General features: G+C 38.4%; 1 protein-coding gene across 3 annotated transcripts in view; it reads right to left on the reverse strand.

The window, feature by feature from the left end:
* Positions 1-20669, reverse strand: part of LOC129764572 (GTP-binding protein Di-Ras2) — a 343955-nt gene that overhangs the window by 230083 nt on the left and 93203 nt on the right. Inside the window, exon 1 of one of the 3 annotated variants that reach the window (XM_055763778.1) lies at positions 19591-19611. The exons of the other annotated variants lie outside the window; for them this stretch is intronic. The gene's annotated coding sequence lies outside the window, so the exon portion shown is untranslated. Of the gene's footprint in view, positions 1-19590; positions 19612-20669 lie in introns of those variants that run through there. 3 annotated transcript variants of the gene reach the window in all.

A 20669-nucleotide genomic window follows, 5' to 3' on the forward strand; every position in this document is an offset into this window, starting at 1 on the left:
GATGTACCTTTTCATTAAGAATGTGATTTTTTTTTGTGGATCTGGCCTCTCAGTTATGTAATAAGAATTTGTTTGATCATTTAAGAACAACTGGGCAGGATATAACTGCCTCAACTCCCGTGAGGAATTCATTATACGACTTCGTTATGGGAAAAACATATTTGACTAACATTTCGACAACTTTGCAAGTGCTTCTACGGAAGAAAATTAGGCGATTTGTTCGTAAATTAGTAGAGAAATGAGGCTCTGCAAACAATATGGTGGACCGATTTTTAAATAAAGAAGATACATGGTCGATGTTAGAATTTACATTTCCTTCAGAAACTAGTAGTATTTTTTTTATTAAAAATGGTGCTATAAAAATATTTTATAGGTTACAATATTTTTTATGTTATTTAGGGACTGCGGCATGAAACAGAGTTGAAAAATGTACTCGGCGTATCCAAGACATACACTTTGATACCAAACATGATAAAAACTGAAAATTTTGAGCTTTGCCCCCATGCCCCTCCCCCTTTTTGGTTTTTAGGTGAAACAGAACCAGTTCAACTGGTATAGAGAACGAATCTACGTTTTTAGGTTAATAGAAAAACAAAAGGAGTTCATACTCCAAAAAAAGTGGTTATAATGGGTAGAATTTAAATACTAGTTAACGAACACTGTTTGAATTTCCTAAAGAAATTTCTCGCTTGAATAGATATCCTTCAAGCGAAGGTGCAAATCGGTGAGGAGCTAAAACCAGATAGGTTGGCCGGTTCGACATTTTTTGGCCCCAGTGCACCAGGCCATCCGGATTGTGTCGCACGATAAGCGAGAAGTAACGTGACAACCGGAAAACGCACAGACCACGACGTGCGTTACGCTCAGCCAGGACACCACTTAGCAAGTGCACTTGTCTCGACCACCAAAGGATCCTCAAAAAATTACAAGTACTACTCTTAAGGCAAATTTGTAAATAGGGATAATTGAATTGAATAGATGAACAAATGTATATAATGTATTTAAATTTTATAATTTACCAGCTGACCCGGCAAACGTTGTTCTGCCAAATAAATTGTTTCTAGTGAATATTTTGGTAATTGAATAAACAATAACTAATATATTGTACGTATGTTTGAATGGTTTTACGTTTTTGATCCATTCGCTGATGAAGATCAAACGAATATGTGGCGATAAGAGCTATGCCATATAGAGGAATTGAGCGCTTTGGACGATGACCGCCAACAATGAGAAAAATCAAATCATTCAAACCATCTTATTTCAATGTATTTCATTTACGTAACTGATGTGTTTGATGTAAAATATGTAAATAAGTAAAAAAAGAATAATGTTAATATATAAAATGTGAAGTGAAAGAAAGTAATATATTTTTATCTAAAAGTTTGAAATTAAATAAAGAAAATCAATATTCATTTTTTTCAATTAAGGTTTCGTTAGTGAAAAATAGGTTTTCTGAATGGAAAGCCAAAATCATGACTGTTGGGTCTCGTTCATGAATTGTGAAACCAAAGATATGACAACTTCATTGGTGTTGATGTACTGGCCAATTTGTTGGCGCATTATTTTGTCGTTGTCATTCAATCGAGAAGTAGTCAAATCAATATTCTGATTTTGAAACACAGCCATATTGCTTGCCATATTCACGGACTTTTATACTGATTTTCGCTGAACAGCGGAACTTAACACTAATATAAACAATGAACGTTTTGCTCAGCTGAGGCGAATGTGGTAATACCCAACGATTTTCAGTCCGTCAAAGTCTGCGTTACTGGTATTTGTCAATGGTTGTTCGTTTCTTCGTTTTTACATTGGATATTCACCTACCCTTGTGATTGTGTTTTCCATCTGCAACGCAAGGCGGTAAAAGCTTCAGATCACCGCATAGGCCATGAACCATGTTTGGGGGGAACAATATCAAACACTAACCCATATTCCGGAATCCGATTGGTCTGAAAGCCGTTTCGGAGGAGTTCGGTAACAAACACCGTGACACGAAATTTATATATATATATATATATATATATATATATATATATATATATATATATATATATATATATATATGTATATATATATATACACTGATGGACATAAATATTCGGCATATGCATGAATCTACCACGATTGTTTTTTTTACTAAGCGATATTATTCCAATCCACTTCCGAAGGTTATTCAAGTGAAACAATATAGTCTTTCCTTTCTGTGCAATGACCTCTTTCAATCGATATGTCATTGAGTGTACCAGCTTCTCGCATACTTTAGGCTCGATCTTATACCATTCTTCACGAAAAATATCTTTCAGCTGCTTTTGTGATGTTACATGATGTTCACGTACACGTCGAACATCCCACAAATGCTCTATGGGATTCATATCCGGTGATTGGGGTTGCGTTTTGTGCTGATAGGGTGTATTATATAGCAGCCAGAGGCATACCGCTTCCGCAGTATGTTTAGGGTCGTTGTCTTGTTAGAAGTAGAAATTGTTCTCTATACCCAACTTTTCAGCACTTTTCTTCATATTTTCTTTCAAAATATTTGAATATTGCTCCTTTTTCATGATACCATCCACATATACCAATTCCCCGACAACGGATGCTGCCATACAGCCCCAGACCATGACTGATGCACCTCCTTTTTCACGGTAGCTTGAACATTTTTCTTCTGCAGCTCAGTATCCGGTTTTCGCCATACCAATACCCTACCATCTGATTTGTAAACATTGAATTTGCCCTCATCGGAAAACAACACATTGTTCCAGAAACTAATCGGGTGATTGATTTTGGTAATCTTTCGCAAAGTTCAACCTTTTAGCCTGATTAACCTTGCTAATAAGAGGCTTTTTACGACAAACACGGGCTTTATATTGGGCATTATTCAACACTCTGCGCACCGTTCTGGAAAGAACATCTTGCCCACTGAACTCCAGCAGCTCTCCTCGCACTTTTGACGAAGATGTTTTCAGTTCATTCTCAATAATTTGTATTATTTTTCGCTTTTCCCTATCCGTTAACTTGCAAAGACTTCCCGTCCTAGGTTTTTTGTCGAAGTTATCGCTGTTCTTATAACGATTGATAATATCCTGTACCGTTGTTCTTGGCCTACCAACACTCCTAGCTATTTCGGAAACTGTGTTATTCTTTTGAACAAATTCAAAACAATTTTCCTTTTCTCCATCGTAGTTTCCTTACCTTTCTAGCCCATTTTGTTACCACGGAATAAAAATTATACGAACGCAGCCGATTTTTATTAAAAATATACAAAAGTGATTAAATGTGTCAGGTTCATTCATTAACAGTGTTTGCAGATCTTTAGGGATCGATAAATTAACATTTTTTTCAAGGTGACGAATACTTCTGTCCAATTAAAAATGTGGAACTCGGCCTTTTTCTTTCCTGTAATTTATTAAAGCAGGGTAAATCATTGAAAACTTCTACTGCCTAGATAGAGTACACTTCACAGAATCTACTGCACCTGCACAGTTGAGTTTATTTTTTGTGTATGTGATACAAATGCGATAAGTTAATTCATGACGAATACTTATGTCCACCAGTGTATATAGATAGATAGATGTATCATATGGTTTTGGCTGTTTGCGGCCCTTCAATTCTTCGGTCTTCGGTTCGTGTAGCATGGACTCTGGAAAGAAGAACCTTCAAAGGAAACCTTTCCGTCTTTGAATTTGTTGTTTTTTCGAATTCTATTTCTTGGTGAACGCCAAGACATTCCAAGTGTGGGTTGAAGATCGTCGGCAGGATCTCGCCCTGAGGTCTCACGGTCGGGCACGGGAAACTGGAGAGTCAAATCTCGCTCCTTCAGGGCAAGTGAATTAACTTGCCTGGCGCTTAAATGAAGGTTGTATCCTTCCTCCCGTTACATATCCTTCCTCCCGTTACACTATTTCTGCTGCGACCATATTTTGATGAACGGCATATCAATCGAATCGAACATACTCTAAGGTTTGTTTGATATGCTTTTCATTACGATTCCCTATTTCGTAAATGGTTGAATTATAGAAAATTGGAAGTTATATTCCTATATTCCTATTTGTTCTGCCCACTTGTGTGCTTACCTAACCGTGCTATCAATAACGAACAACTTATATTAGGCTGTCAAAAAAGTCCTGCGGTATTTTTTTTGAATTTTCATTTGTTCATAAAATTAGTTACAATCATCTGTTTTAAGTCAAATATGCGCCGTTCTGTTCGATGACTTGTTCCCAACGAGATGCCAACTTCATAATACCCCTGTTATAGAAGCTCGCTTCCTTATTGGCAAAAAACTCGGATAGCCAATTTTCACAGGCCTCTTTTGTGGCTAACTTCTGACTACCTAGCTCATTCGCCATGGACAAAAACAGGTGGTAGTCACTTGGTGCAAGGTCCGGACTATAAGGCGGATGCAAAAGAACCTCCCATCCGAGCTCCCGGAGATTCTGGCGCGTCACCAAAGAAGTGTGTGGCCTGGCGTTGTCCTGATAGAAGACAATGCGGCCTCTGTTTATCAAAGATGGCCTCTTCTTCATGAGTGCTACCTTCAAGCGGTCCAGTTGTTGGCAGTACAGGTCCGAATTGAGCGTTTGGCCATAGGGAAGCAGCTCATAATAGATTATTCCTTGACAATCCCACCAAACACACAGCAGAATCTTCCTGGCCGTTAATGAGGGCTTGGCCACCGTCTGAGCCGCTTCAGCGGGCTTCGACCACGACCGTTTGCGCTTCACGTTGTCGTAAGTGACCCACTTTTCATCGCCAGTCACCATCCGCTTCAGAAACGGGTCGATTTTGTTGCGATTCAGCAGCGATTCACATGCGTCGATACGGTCAAAGATGTTTTTTGCGTCAACGGGTGTGGCACCCATACATCGAGCTTCTTTGTGAATCCAAGCTTCTTCAAATGGTTAATAACGGTTTGATGACTTATCCCAAGCTCTTGGCCGATGCTACGGCTGCTACTATGCCGGTCTTTCTCGGCTAATTCAGCGATTTTGTCGCAATTTTCGACGACAGGCCTTCCGGAGCGTGGCGCATCTTCGACGACCTCTACACCAGAACGAAAACGTTGAAACCATCGTTGTGCGGTGGAAATGGAAACTGTATCGGGTCCATAAACTGCACAAATTTTATTGGCAGCTTGAGATGCGTTTTTGCCTTTGTCATAGTAGTACTGTAAAATATGTCGGATTTTCTCTTTATTTTGCTCCATATTTGCGACACTATAACTCACGAACGACTTAACCAAACAAAACACTGTCAAGGACTATATTATAGCAAAAATACCTTTCCAACAAGCTATAGTAAGACTCGATACAATGAATACAACTAGAACTACGCGCTTACAACGACACCTCGCGGAAACACCGCAGGACTTTTTTGACAGCCTAATATATCAGCAAGGCACATTATTTATATACCACTGCGTATCCGGTGTGCGTGAATTGCTCGCTCGAAATAAAAATACAGTGTTTGTTCGTTTTATGTGCATTATATGATGGTTCGACGTAGTCAAGATAATGCCATTTGACGACGTCGTGTGTTGTGTGTTCTAACAATTTATGGTCAATATATACCTGAAGGTAGAGAACGAACGACTGCCGTTCCTACGAGCCAATCAACAGAAGCGGCGTATGGAAGAATACATTCATTTGCGAGATGCTATCATGAGCAACGCTGACACAGCCTTGCCTTTGTTATTGCAAAACCAGAACGTAATGCGTTGTCATGACATGTGCTTAAACAAAAAATGAAGTCCGGTCGGATTCGATCTCCACACATTGCAGGATGTATTCGGTTGAATGACAGCAGCAAGAAATACCTCATACACACATTTCTAGTTTGGTTAGTCTATTCTATCGCCGCGCTGAAGAAATCGATACGGTAGGTTCCTCAGGGCAACCTTGCCACGCAAAGACGACATTGAGCTTCGTGTTCCATCTCTGTGAATCCAAAATGGTGATGGATATTCGGGTGGAATAAATATCATTTAAAAGCAAAAATTATAATTGTGAAAATTTGCTCTACCATATCAAAAAATTGTGTCTGATGATGATCTTCCATTATGGATAAAGTTTTGACGGAAATGCAAATAAAATTTATAGAGAAAAGTAAGCCTAAACATCAAACACACTCTCGTTCAAATAATATAATAAATACACGTTTTCAATAAATTAGACATTTTTTAATTCAACAACTAACATATCAACATATTAACTAGAAATATTTTGTATGGCAGAACAACGTTTGTCGGGTAAGCTAGTGAAACAATATAACATCTATTGTCATATATACGAAAATAGTGTAAAACACAAATGCATATCGAGCACACATTTCTATTTGATTATATGTATTTATCGATTCATGGAACATATTTTATCTATTGTAAGCACATCTTCTAATTGATAAAAAGTTTTACACAGATTTTCCAAAAAATGATCTGGCACACTCATAACGATCCACAGAAAAAAATGTAAACAAAAATTAAACGAAAAACTTGTCAACCTTAAACAACGATACCTTTTCACGTGCTTTCAACTTTCTTCAAATAGGGTTGAGTATGAGGTGACCCATGTGCGGACGGCCTAATAGTCGTGGTAATCATGGACGCAAAAGGGAACTTTTGATAAGTCTGTTTTTGAAAGAAAAAATTCATCCGTGTGATATTTTAAAGAAACTGAAGCCACTCGAAATAAATGAAAGATTTATCTTTGGTATCATCAAGCGATTCCAACAAACCGGTTCTTGCAAACGCATTGTGAGCAGTCCGGAAGCCATCAAACGAGTAAGAGAGACAATTCGACGGAATCTTGATCAGTCTGAACCAGCGGTACTCAACCTTTTTATCAAAAGGGCCACAACCACGTGTTAGTCATGGTATCGCGGGCCGCAAAAAAATGAAAAAGAAATTATTGCCGGCGAGCACGAACATTAACGAAATATAATAATAAAATTCTTTGATACAAATATTTGGTAGCAATGACAAGGGCCGATAAATGATTGCTTTTATTGAGTGAGGAGTGCAAACGCATCGCGAATCAATGTGAGTAGATTGTCAAATTATTTCTTAGGCGAGTTGATTTGTTTGGTTTTCCAAACAAATAGGCTAGAGACGAATAAACTAAGAAAGCTTAATAGCTCGATAATTCAAAACAACATAATTACGCCAATAAATCCAAACACACACACACTTCACAGAAGCTCCATTCAACCAAAAATAAATATAGAATAGATTTGTAGAATGCATCGAAATTTCTAAAAGTTTCAGTGGCCTTGAAAAAAAACCGATGGGTTTGCGTTGTTTTGTAGACGCAGCTAAAGATGGTTGATTCATGATTCATTATTTTACTCGCGAGGACAATACACGCACTCAGAACAAAACACGTAACGAACTCAGTGTGCATCGCGCTCATATAGGTTATTATAGATTTGTATGATTTCAATAGTCTGGTTTCGAGGCGATTTTGAGCTTTTGAAACATGTTTTTGGGTCAATAAGTAACAAGCATTAATTATACACCTTTTATCTTTCGAATGAAGTGATTGGCATACCACTTTGTGAAACTGACTGCTCGAAACTTTGCACCCAAACGTTAACGTTCATATAAAGTTAAACGAAAACTTGATTTCTGATGCAAAAAAGTAGTTACACCATTAATGGACAGCTTCATTGTGTACCTACCGTGAACTCAAACCAACGAACTCAGACGGTTATCAGGTATGCTAGAAAAGTTCCACGCGTTAGTATTAGTAAGTAGCTTGCAGTTTGGGAGGGATAATAAACAAAATTTTAGTTCACTTTATCTCCGCGTTCAATTTTGCGAAAAAAATCATACAGAAAAACTGGTTCACAGCACTGCACCCTATTTTATATGTTTGAGTAATTTTGGTATACGATACAAAACATCTACCTCACCTATATAGCATACGTCAAACCATGCTGGACCCAAACATCGATACATGCATACGTGATACATGAGAGAGAGAAATGAATTGGTTTTGGGTGAAGTCACTTCAATATACAATGAAATGATAGTCGAGCCGTAGAGTGAGATAGCAATTCAACGCCCGAATGACTGTTGAGTCATTTTGACGGAATAACAGCTGGAAGAAGCCTAAACTCATTTCCAATTGAATACGAAGGCGAATTTTTTCATAATCCCCTAACTATACTCCGTTGAATATGACTTTTTCGAGCCCTGATCATGACTCAGGTGCTGTCGATGGTTTTACTGGCTTCTATAGTGGTGTTACTGGATTCGATTCTCGTTGGATTCTGCTAAGTTTTTATTTGATTTCCACACAATTTTTCAATTTCTCCTCACTTCCTTTGGGCCTCTTCTTCTTTTTATTTTCGGTTTGTTTTATTGAAGCTTTGTACTTGAACGTTTATTCACAGGGAACGTTTTGGAAATTATGATGTTGTCTTGAATTATAGATGTTATTACTTTTTCAGTTGATTCGCCGTTGAGTTTTTTGGTAGGAAAGCGCTGACTGACCGGGACAGTTACAAAATAAGAAAATAAAAATATATACGGTTTGTTTTCGGATGTTCACAAAAGTGACTACTTTCTAGCCGAATCTCTGACTGTTTTCTATTCATACAAGAAGTTTATTTGGGAGCTGGGACCGACACTGATATTGTGCAAACGCTCTTGATGCGCGCTGAATGGAAAGCGGAGCAAGAAAAAATCGGGGCTTATCGTGTTAAACCAAAAATACTCCTTCACACTAGCTCTCTACCGACAAAAAAAATGAAAACAAATTGCTTTTTATTACGCAACTTCATTTGTTACATTTCCACAAGACGGCTCAAGGTGTTATAAATAGTCGATAGTGATAGCTGACAATTGCTGAATCGTAAAATGGCGACATCTGTCAACCAAATAGAGTTTACAAATCTTTGAGCTTTTCACAACAAGTTCAATTTTTACTGCGTTGAAAACATCGAGTTTCGTTGCAAACTTCGTTTCGTCGAGAACTGCAGCTGAAGCGCATTGAACGCTTGTGGAAGTTTATGGTGACTCCGCACCATCGGATAGATTTTGTATGAAATGACTTGGATGATTCAAAAGTGATGAATTTAGTGTAAAAGCCAAAAAGCGTCCGGATCATCCGAAAAAAAATGGAAGACGAAGAATTAGAGACCTTAGTCAAACCTGTCAAACGCAAACAGAGCATACAGAATCATTGTAAGTAACTCTACAATCTATTTCAAAACGACTCAAAGCCGCAGTATACATCCGAAAGCAAATAAATTATGTGTCATACGAGCATGAAAATAAAAGAAGTCTATGTCTTTATAGATAAAAAATACGGTTACCAGCAGCACTGTGCAGGAAATGATGGGTGGCATCAAACGAAAAGTTCGAAAACTCGTCCGAATAGCTGACGTATAATTCTCATGTATTTTTCTCTTTTTTTATTTATTTACTATGACCGTATATTGTTCTGGGCACTCGGCGTTCGAAAACACCAAGCGCTTGTAAGTCCTCTTCAAGAATCGTCCATGCTTCGTGCCCATAGAGAACAACCGGTCGAATTAGGGATTTGTACATGGTACACTTCGTACGGGGTCGGAGTTTGTTGGACCTTAAAGATTTGCGGAGCCCGTAGTCTTCCATTGACTATGCGTCTTCGAATTTCACGGCTGTTTTTATTGTTAGTTGTTATCAACGAGCCAAGGTAGACAAATTCCTCTACTTCCTCTACCACCATTTTTCTCTTAGTTCATTAAAAAACCTACTAAATATTGACCAAATTACCAAATTATAACTTAAACAGGCTTTTTATCATCAATACTGGATTAAACTATTGATACATAGGCAAACGCATGAATTCATTCCTGCATCACGCGATTTGAAATTTCAAACAACAGAACCGCTGGTAAATAGTACCATCCTGTAATTGCATTGTTCGCCACAGATTCCCATTGGCTTTCGAAATCGAGAAAAAAAATCGCCGTAAAATTGAAATTCCTGCAATTCAGATTCAGCATTTAATCTAACGTAACATATTGCGGAACGCAGACGAGGGTATTGATGGTGTGCTGGTCAGTGGTTTTATACAATCGAAATGCGGTTACCAGTCGGGCATGAACCGTCCGGATTAGTATTTCATTCCGTTTTTTGATTCAGTTACAATTGCAATTCACCCGTGGAAAGGCCTTCACGGAACGGTTCTGTACGTCAGCCAATCCGTAGCGATTTTAGCTTTGAATATTTGTATAGGTAAAAGACTGGAATGGGTGGGAGCTCAAACTCAAACGCAAAGAATCTATTTGAATAATGATTCGAGACAAAGTGGGAGAGACGATTGCGTGGAAAATGAAGTTCAGTTGGAAGATGAATGAGCAGCGTTTGATCCTACCAGATAAAAAAAATCACGCAATGTGATTAATGTTTCTTATGAGTTGTGACAGTTCCAGGGATAATTATTATTTAATCCACTTCATAATCCTCTAATCAACAGCATTTTAAATCGATTTATCAACTATTAAATTTTGCAATAAATATTCAGCTTGACCATCCGCCATCACTTTAAGATGGAGTTCTCTACATAGGAGTACATGAAAAATCAGCAAATTCGGCACTTGCACAAAAGTGGCTATTGTTACTACCACAGCAGAGACGCCGCACGATTCGATGGTGGCTGTGTCTGCTCTGATGTTTTATGGCCGATGGAAAATTGGTTTCCCCCCACACCACTTTCCACCGGTCGGACAAACATTGCTTTTGCGTGGGTTTTTCCGAAAATTTGCTGAGTTTCGTCTTGCGAAGCAACAGCGTCTTTCAAGACAGGACCCCAGTTGTTACGCATTATTGAAATTCAACGGCTGTGGAGGGTGAAATTGAAGCTTGACGGTAGGAAAGAATTTTATCGTCTCGTAGATCGTCGAAATTTGCTAGGTTTTTCTTATCTGGCTATTTATGGATGGAGTGGTTTCCGAGAGGAATGACGGGTAATTGTTGGTATTTCGAATACAGAACTGCAAACTATTCAAAAGTTTTTTTTTGCTTGATTTTAATATGTAGCTAACAATCGTGTACTACTTAAATGATTGAAATATTATATGTTTCCATTCTGCAAATCATTTGAATCAACGCAATACTAGCTCCTGTTCAAATTCAATACAAATGAAATTCAGTATAATAGCGTATAATTTATTTAGATTTTGACAGAGTTTCCTACACGTGAGCAGACCAAATATAGCTTTGCATGTAAGAAGCATAACTTTCCCACATATTTATAACGATTGCCCTAAATCGTATCGGAAAATGTAAACGTTTGGGTTCGAATGACGTATCTTCCGTCGACTGAATGCGTACCAACAATACATATCCTCCTTAGACATTATCATTTAAAATGGTAGAGTTCGTTGATAATATTCATAATAAATTATGATAAAGGGTGTGTCACATCAAATTGCATCACGGAAAAAACGCTGTAGAAATTTAATTTTTAGGAATTATATCTTCAGCTTTCGCTCATAATCAGATAAGAGTGTATAGATCACGTTGGCCATGTTCACTGTAAATTTTTCGTAAATTTGGAAAAATGTCGTCGAACGAAAAAGAGCGTCGTGAATTAATCCTGCGCACTCATTTCGAGAATCCGGAGTTGTCACATCGGGACATCGGTAAGATGCTGGGAATCGTCCAATCCACGGTCAGCAGAGTACTAAAACGATACTTCGAGAACCTAACCATCGACCGGAAGGTAAATGGATGCTCCGTCAGTGAAAAAGATCACAAGCGCGTGGTTAAGCAGTTTAGACGTGATCCGAGAAGTTCGGTCCGGGATGTCGCCAATAAGCTGAATTTGTCAAGTTCATTCGTCCAGCGGACCAAGCAGCGGGAGTGCCAGCGTACATACAAGGTTCAGAAGGCTCCCTACCACGACGAAAGGCAAAACATGGTGGGGAAGACGCGAGCCCAGAAGCTGTACACCGAAATGCTGACGAAGCCGCATTGCCTGGTAATGGACGACGAAACCTACGTCAAAGCGGAATTTCGTCAGCTGCAGGGCCTGTTGTTCTTCTCCGCAGAGGACAAATTCAGCGTTCCGGAGGAGATTCGCAAGCAGAAACTATCCAAGTTTGCCAAAAAGTACATGGTGTGGCAAGCGATCTGCTCTTGCGGAAAGCGGAGCGCCCACTTCGTGATGACCGGCACGGTAAACGGGCAGGTTTACCTTAAGGAGTGCCTACAGAAGCGCTTACTACCACTATTGAAGCAGCACGAGGGTTCGACCATCTTCTGGCCGGATCTCGCTTCGTGCCACTATTCAAAGGACGTGTTGGAGTGGTACGAAGCCAACGGGGTCACCTTCGTGCCAAAGGAAATGAACCCGAACAACGCGCCGGAGCTTCGCCCAATAGAGAAATATTAGGCGATTATGAAGCAGGCCCTCCGGAAGAACCCAAAAGTTGTCAAATCGAAGGCGGACTTCAAGAGAAAATGGATTTCTGTTCAAAAAAACTACAACCTGACGTTGTACAGAACCTTATGGACGGGGTAAAGAGGAAAGTGCGAGCATACGGGCTTGGGCTCGAAGTATGAATAAAAAGAAAATGCCAAAAGTTGTTTAATAGTTTTTATTTTACTGTCTAAAATTTTCAAAAGGATCGGTCTACTGGGCGATTTTCTAAGCAAAATTAAAAAAAAAATTAAAAGCAAACGAAATAAAATTTGGCATGTGGAGGTTTTAGGATACAATTAATGTTTCTATGGTGGTTAGACACTCCTCCCCCCCTCTCTAAGGGGTGGCTGCCATACAAATGAAACACAAATTTCGCATTGCTTTAGAATTCATCAAGCAAATTGAGCCGAATTTGGCATGTGGAGGTTTCAGGGGACAAGAAACATTTCTAAGCTGGTTCAACACTCCTCCCAACTCTCTAAGGGGGGGGCTGCCATAGAAATGAAACATAAAATTCTGCATAACTCTAGAACTAATCAAGCAAATGGAACCAAATTTGGCATATGGAGATTTTAAGGAGCAATAAATGTTTTTATGGTGGTTCGACACTCCTTTCTCCTCTCTAAAGAGGAGAATGGGAGGGTACTGAACAACTCGAGAACTAATCAAACAAATGGAATTGAACTTAGCATATAGAGGTTTTAGGGATCGATAAACGTTTCTATGGTGGTTCGACACTCCTCCCTCCACTCTAAGGGGAGGCTACCATACAAATGAAACACAAATTTCTGCATAACTCGAAAACTAATCAATGAAATGGAGCCAAAGTTGGTATGTGAAGGGTTTTGAATATGAGAAATGTTTCTATGATGGTATGACACCCCTCCGTCCTCTGAAATGAGGAGGGGTCCCGTAAAAATAATACACATATTTCAACCAAACATATTCCAACCAAACATGATAATTTATTTTTTTTTAATGTGATAAAACGCACTCCCATGTCTTCGTCTATCTATATAAATAAAAATGGATCATCGAATGTGTTGATAAGAGCAATACTCAAGAAAGGAATTTTCCGATTTAGGGCTGTCTGCATTCTATCATATTTTCTGTATCAAACATTTCTTCCATGTAACGGAGAAACACGATATTTGCAAGTGGTTGAAAAATCTTGAACAAGGATTGTGTCTGAAAATAATCTGGTATTATAATGACGAGTTTTAGTACAAGTACTAGGAATTTGATACTAAAAGTTAATTTTAAAGGGTAGATTAGAAAATCAATCAATGAACAGTTCTGCGATTGGACCTATGAACTTGCGCTTAGTAAAAAAACGTGAATGTGATAACGAAAAATAAATTTTGGGCGGGACGAAGCTTTCCGGGTCAGCTGGTAAAGAATAAAGCAAAGAAAGAACTCAAAAACATGCCTACACGCATGTTTTCGTCCGTCATGGCGATTATTCTGGAAGGAAGTCCGCTCGCAAGGGCATAGAATTGTTTTGCAAGTAAGCTAATATAATTACCTTCCATGGGAAATTTATCAAACTCAATTATCTGTCTTAGTTTTTTCTTATCACCATCCATTCCATTTTTTAAATGTAAGCGTTAGCATCAAACCAAATGTTCTTTTCAGAACCACCAAAACCAAAATTTTCATTCATTCAGAAAATTCCATTATCATTTTAAATATCCGAACAAATGAAAACAAACATAAGTGAAATCATCGATTTCTCTGCATCGACTATCTCTTTTGGTCATAACTTAGCTGCAAACACATTCCCAGAAGTATTTGATAATGTGAAAGATAGGTCAGGACCTCATCTATCGGACTCGATAGCAAACTCAAATTGGACCGTTTTTGCTGTTGAGTTATTAACTAAAAAGAAAATTTATGAGGAGAAATCGATCAAATCACTTACACCCCCTTTCATTCTGAGTCCCTCAAATAATATACAGCCTCAAATAATGACAACCATTTGGATTAGGCCCAATTATGTCCAATTATGTCCAGTGGAAAATGTTCGGTTGATTGTTGAACGTAATTCAGAGAAATTCTGAAAATTTATTCTCAAACAGTAAAGGAATGACAGTACCTCCGTCTGCAAATAAGGGATCTTCATAGTTGCAAGTCCGAAAAAGAACCTGAAACTATTGAGAACCAGAGCAGAGGGTCCAAAGCCGCTAAGGAGGATGATTGTAATAACTGTTATCCATAGTTATTATGCAAAGAAAGAAATTGAAACTCCTAATCACATCACTCACCACAGTGAATTCTGATTCTCACCTCCCCCGCTACAACTATCCCTTCCTTGATAATCGCTAGGGAACCATGTTATAGAGGCAACCCTTCTGGCCTTCGGGCGGCGAATATCATACTAACATTCCTTCCCTTCCCCTGGTAGCTGTAAGGACGTGGCCGGCGTCGTTATTGGCTATGCAGTGTTGCCACATTTTAATCTGTACCAATAGGGTTAAAAATCTTTCTCATCTGCACTTCTTTTTCAAAAATCTGTACCATCGAAAATATTCGTTGTAGAGAAAAAACTAATTTATTGGCAGGAAAATAATACACATTTATTTACTACAAATACTTCATTTACATTTGCAAGTCGTTTGTGTACTTGATGATGGTTATACATAGTTTTTCTGAATCTATTTTGCATGATTAAAATTTTCAAGCTGCTGCCACGATGTTTGATCAAATATTTTGATCTCAAAATAGCGTTCATCGTATCGTTACTGTACCGGTTTCGAAGCTAATTTTTGTTCTGATTATGTTCAGAGAAAATTCGCTCGACAGTTGCCGGCATAGTGAGAAAGTTACGAAAAACACAGCGAAGCGCCGAAATGCGAGCGAACCGTCAATCCTTTTTCCAATTTTTGTCCACCAACCCTATACACTGTGTTGACACATTTTAATCTGTACCAGAGGGGTTAAAAATCGTTCTCATCTGTACTTTTTCTTCCAAAAATCTGTACCTAACACAACGAATTTTGACCTTTTGAAACTGATCAATTATTTAATTGTAAATGCTTTTATAATCAGCAACACCAAGCGATACCGCGGCGTAAAAGTCGTCATGTACCTTAATGTTGCTGTTGACGTAGAACTACGTCTTTCAGGAAGGGTGCCAAATCAGAAAACAGGTCACGTTTTTAAGAAATAAAGTTAACGTTAATAACTATTTTCACTGTGAACGAATTCTAATGATTTGCATACCAATCGAACCGGAAATTCTCTAAGATTTGTTTGATATCTTATACATTTCAATTCGCTTATCTCTAAACGGTTTAAATTAATGAAAACTGGAGAAATTTCATTTTTCCCATACATTTGTTCTGCTGATTTGTTTGCCAACCCTACCCATATCCCGAATGCTTATAACTCGAACATTTCTCAATAGATCGGAAAGATGTTTGCATCAAATGATAGAAAATATTTCTACGCGTCTATCACAATTAATGAAATGTTATTTTTCATGAGATGAACAATTGAATAACTGTTAAATGTCAAGCGTTATCTAAATGCCCTAACTGCCATGTTTTGATTGGACCGGTTTCCCCAACACAGACTTCAAAATCGATGTACCGGTGGAAACCGCTTTGCGAATATACATGCAAGTCGGGGGTATTTTTGTTCCCACAGAGCTGTGTTTCCCTAACACGGACTTCAAAATTAATGTGCCTGCGGGAATCCGCTTTGCAGATACATGTAAGTAGTGATCCCCGATTTTTTAAATTAATCATTCATCAGCTAATCGAATACTTTTTAGCAGTTTGTTATTCGATACGATTAATTGCCCCAAATAATCGATTAATCGATTAATCGTCACACTGAGCGAAATAATTAGTTAGACTAATGTTTCTCGTTTGCTAGAAAGCCATCTGGAATCAAAAAAGTTTTTATTCCGCCTGAAAATCAATTATTAACTTTTACGCTCCCTCAAACTCGTAAACGAAGCACAATTTGCGTTGACGCCATGGAGCTTTGTTTACGATGCCAGAGGAGCGTCAAAGATAATGATTGAATTTCAGGATAAAACTGCAGCGGCCATACGTTTTTTTTCTCTGGGTTTGAACCGACTAATCGACATAAACTATTCGTAATATATATTTTGGAAAAAAAAACTATTCGTTCGCTTAGATTATTGGATGCGCAGTATTCGTTCGATTAATAATCGATTTCTGTAGAAAGTATTCGATTAATCGAACGATTATCGGGGATCACTACATGCAAGACGCGGGTATTTTTTGTTGTTGACTACCTTTGTACTCGCTTGTCGTTGTGCAGACCGGAATATGTTTCCCTTAAACGTACTTTTAAACTGAGAATCCTGGGAAAATCGTAATTTCAGATACTAGAGGTGAATGAACTTTCGCGGTTCGAGAACTACATAAACATGAGATATGCAATAATTTCCAAGGAAAAGGTAAAATACAATGATCGTTTGACAATTCTTCCGTTCACATATTTTGGTAGTCCTAGGTATTATAACAAACGTAAAAGGACGTTCATCCAATTTACTTGTAACGAAGAACATAATCCATAGCAAAAAAATCAATGCATTCTAATATACTATTCGAATTGGTAAACAAGTGGATTGCATAATATAATTGCGTAGGTCTACGTCTAAAATGCGGTCGTGTCCTAGATACAACACTCCCCCTCCCCAATTTTTTTTTTCAAGTGTAAGAAAATCAACATGCGGAAAAAAGCTATACTAATCTGTACTTATTAGCAAAAATCTGTACTCTGTACCGTACAGAATCTGTACCAAAAATAACGAAAAAAATCTGTACCCTTCCAGATAATTCTGTACGTGTGGCAACACTGCTCCCAAGCGTCATTCAGTGTGTTCTATGTGCAATTTCGTTGGTTTAGGTCAATCACGGAGAGCTACTACAAAGTGTAGGGGAACTTTGGGTAAGACGCACCGTGTCGGCAAAACGCACCACCATGAAAAATAATAGAAAACGCAGTAATGGGCACGGTTTTTCTGTGCTTATAACTTCCTTTTTTCATTATAAATACAATTAAATGTATTGTAGCACCAAAAACCACGTCCATCTTCATAAAATAATAATATATTAAAAACTGCATGATTTCATGCAACTTTGACCGCTTCTGTCATAAGATTTTGAAGCATTAAAAAACTTATTTAAATTTTGCAAACTCCAATACATTCTCAAATGTTACCAGAGCTATCAATTGAGTTTGAATAAAAAAATGTCTAAAAAACATTTCTTACATCAAAATGCAATTTTATAATTCATCTCATAATGGGGCACATCGCTCCAGTATGACAATTAAGAGCCTCCGCATACTACAGACTTTCTATCAACCAAACTGTTGGTTGAACTGTTGGTTGGGTCGGCCTTCTGATGCAAAAACCGACCCAACTGAATCGGCATAATGTGCGCACATGCATACCTCTCCGTACTGATTAAGAAGCCGACCAAACTATCGGCCCACAAATCAGTCTGCAGTCTGCGGGGGCTCTAATAAAGGGAGTTAGTCAGTTCCAGTGTTACCAATTCACTCAGATATTTTCTGCAATTGTTTTATAACCAAATGGTTTCTGAAAAGCATAAAACCATTTTTAAATATCTTTTCTTGTATTATGTGATAAGAACCAGAACGAACAAAATTATTTCAATGTTTCTGACTACTAAAACCCATCCATGATTAAGAATAATGCAAACCTTAGAATCAGAATAAAAACTCATAAATACCAAGGCCAAAAGTCTGGCAGCACATTTGTGAACAGCGGCACGTAGCATTATATTTATGAACAGCGGCACATATTGATACGCTTGTAAACAAAAATATTGGATTCAAAATTCTTTAGCGTTTTCGGCATTTCATAACAAAAATGCCTCGAAAATTCGGGATCATATGATAATTCTAACTGTTAGAAACGTAATGAGCATCTTACCTCGCACCTTTGAGAATGGTGTAATATGAATGCGTTTAGAATTCTCGTTATTTCTGTTGGTTTGCCTGTTTGTGATCGTTATTGCTCATTTCATTACAAAGAAAACAAACGTGGCTACGTTATGGATGTGAAGAAACGTTGAAATATGTAGTAAAAATATACGTTTCATCCTGTTTTGCTTAACAGGGGCGTCATGCCCGGACTTCCCCTACAGTCTACCCAAGCTCAAGCTCAAGTTCAAACCTGAGACAATAAAGAAATGGTAGTAGTTTTCCGTATTCAGGCTTTATGTGTGACTTTTTCTCAAGTACACGACATCGACAAAGTTTAATTTATCGCTTCTTTTCCAATGAGTGATTTCCACGATGGGACTGATATTAAACGATACCTTTAACGGAAACTTGTCACCAACTCTGAGCTTGCCTTCGCCAAGTTATAAACGAAGTTGTTTCTTGTCAATTTATAAACTCCAAAATCAGCCCCAACCGGAAATGCGTACGACCGCTTCCGCTGTGTATCGTATTTATCAGACTGAAGCAGGTGCTCAAGCCCAAACGGAATAACAAATCCAATAGCAACAACAACAGAAAAATGGTAGCGATTGAAAGGGAAGTTTATTTTTTGCGCTATATTTCTCGTCCTTTATACCGAACCCTACGTTTGATGGATCACCAGCGCTGCCGGCACATCATGGTACGACAACATATCGGATGTGTGTCGATGCGAGGGGGGAGAACGGGGTAACAGAACAACTTTCTCCACGGGCAATGATAACGAAGTTGAAATTTAATTTCGGGGAAAAAAAATGAAATGACAAAGCTTGAGATAAAACAGTCGTCGTCGGGGGTTGGAGGATATCGTTTTATGTGTTGCGCTTCCAGCTTTATAGCTGTAATCAAACTTTGCTGTTGTGGGGACAATCTGCGTCCCGATCGAAGTATCTGCGACGAACGTTAACTTTGTTATACGTTTCTGACGGATCGACCCAAACCCACCGCTGCGGAAACAATATTGCCTTTGATTGTTACGATAGAAACTAATTTATCGTTTGTCGATTTTTCGCGCGGCATGTGATTCAGACTGAATGGTCTCCAAGATCACCCTGGGTACAGGATAAAGGGGTAGGTTTGAAATTGTGTTTAATTGTTGCCGTCAAACCGACTTGTGGTTTGCTCGGTTTTAACACTAATGAATCACATCAGAATATTACATTGTATCCCCTGAGATGGTGATGAAACTTACATCGTCTCTCATACGGCCAACATCATCGGTTGTGACTAAATCCTACAGGTGGAAGACATGGAGTGTTTCCCGTAGTTACCTGGAACGAAGTGCGAGAGAGAAGGAAAACAACAATGTGAGATATGGTTAACGTGAATATAAAGTAAAAACTGGGGCTAAAAGGGAGTGCATTTTTATTCGCCTTTGCCAACCAGACCCCCCCCCCCCCCAGGTTGCTACCACAATGAAGAAAAAGGGTGGCACTGAGAACGTGGCGAAGCGATGACGACGACGACAACGCTTAGTGACACTTTGTAAAAGGAAGTTGGTATCACGACCGGATATGATGGTGTACGATGGAGGTGTGCAGGTGGTGTGTCGGCAGTCAGGAGACAGGTTTGAATGTGTGGTGAAAAGGTAGCACAGGTGGGACGAAGAGGTTTGATGTTTCCGGGTGGCTTTTACGACGAAACACAGATTCTAGTAAGTGTAAATGTAAAGCTCTCGTACATTGTAAATGGCGTCATGGTGTTGGGAGAATTGAATTTATTGTAGCGCTATAAGCTGTGCCGCATGTTGACAACGACATCGTATAGAATGTGTAAGCTTAACTACTGTCTTTCATCAAGACGTTGTCCAACATATGTCGTTGGATGTGGCTCAATCTCAACTAAATACAAGAAGGATGACATTTCGCAATATGACTTCCTTCAACAACAATATGAAGGCAGAAAAGGCAATGAAGACAATTTGAATGAAAAATATTCGATAGAGTTATCATACGAATAAAGTATTATCACGGATTATGCTCCAATATGCATGGTTGACGTAACCACCAACACTCTCAGTATTGGTAAACTGCGATTTTCGTGCATCGTGAAATCGATTGTATCGTGAAAAATGTCCAATTTCAAACGTTTATTGCTCATTCATTTTATGACGAATTGATGAGATTTTTGTTTGCCTCAATGGATTTCGGTACTCCATAAAATTTTTTTTACATTAAAACAATAATATATATCATGAAGTTTTTATTCGGAATACGAGACGAAACGTATGGTTTTAAGTGCCAATAATAATTATCTCGACTTTTAATTCGG

Source organism: Toxorhynchites rutilus, chromosome 2 (assembly GCF_029784135.1).
Source record: "Toxorhynchites rutilus septentrionalis strain SRP chromosome 2, ASM2978413v1, whole genome shotgun sequence".
NCBI lineage: Eukaryota > Metazoa > Arthropoda > Insecta > Diptera > Culicidae > Toxorhynchites > Toxorhynchites rutilus.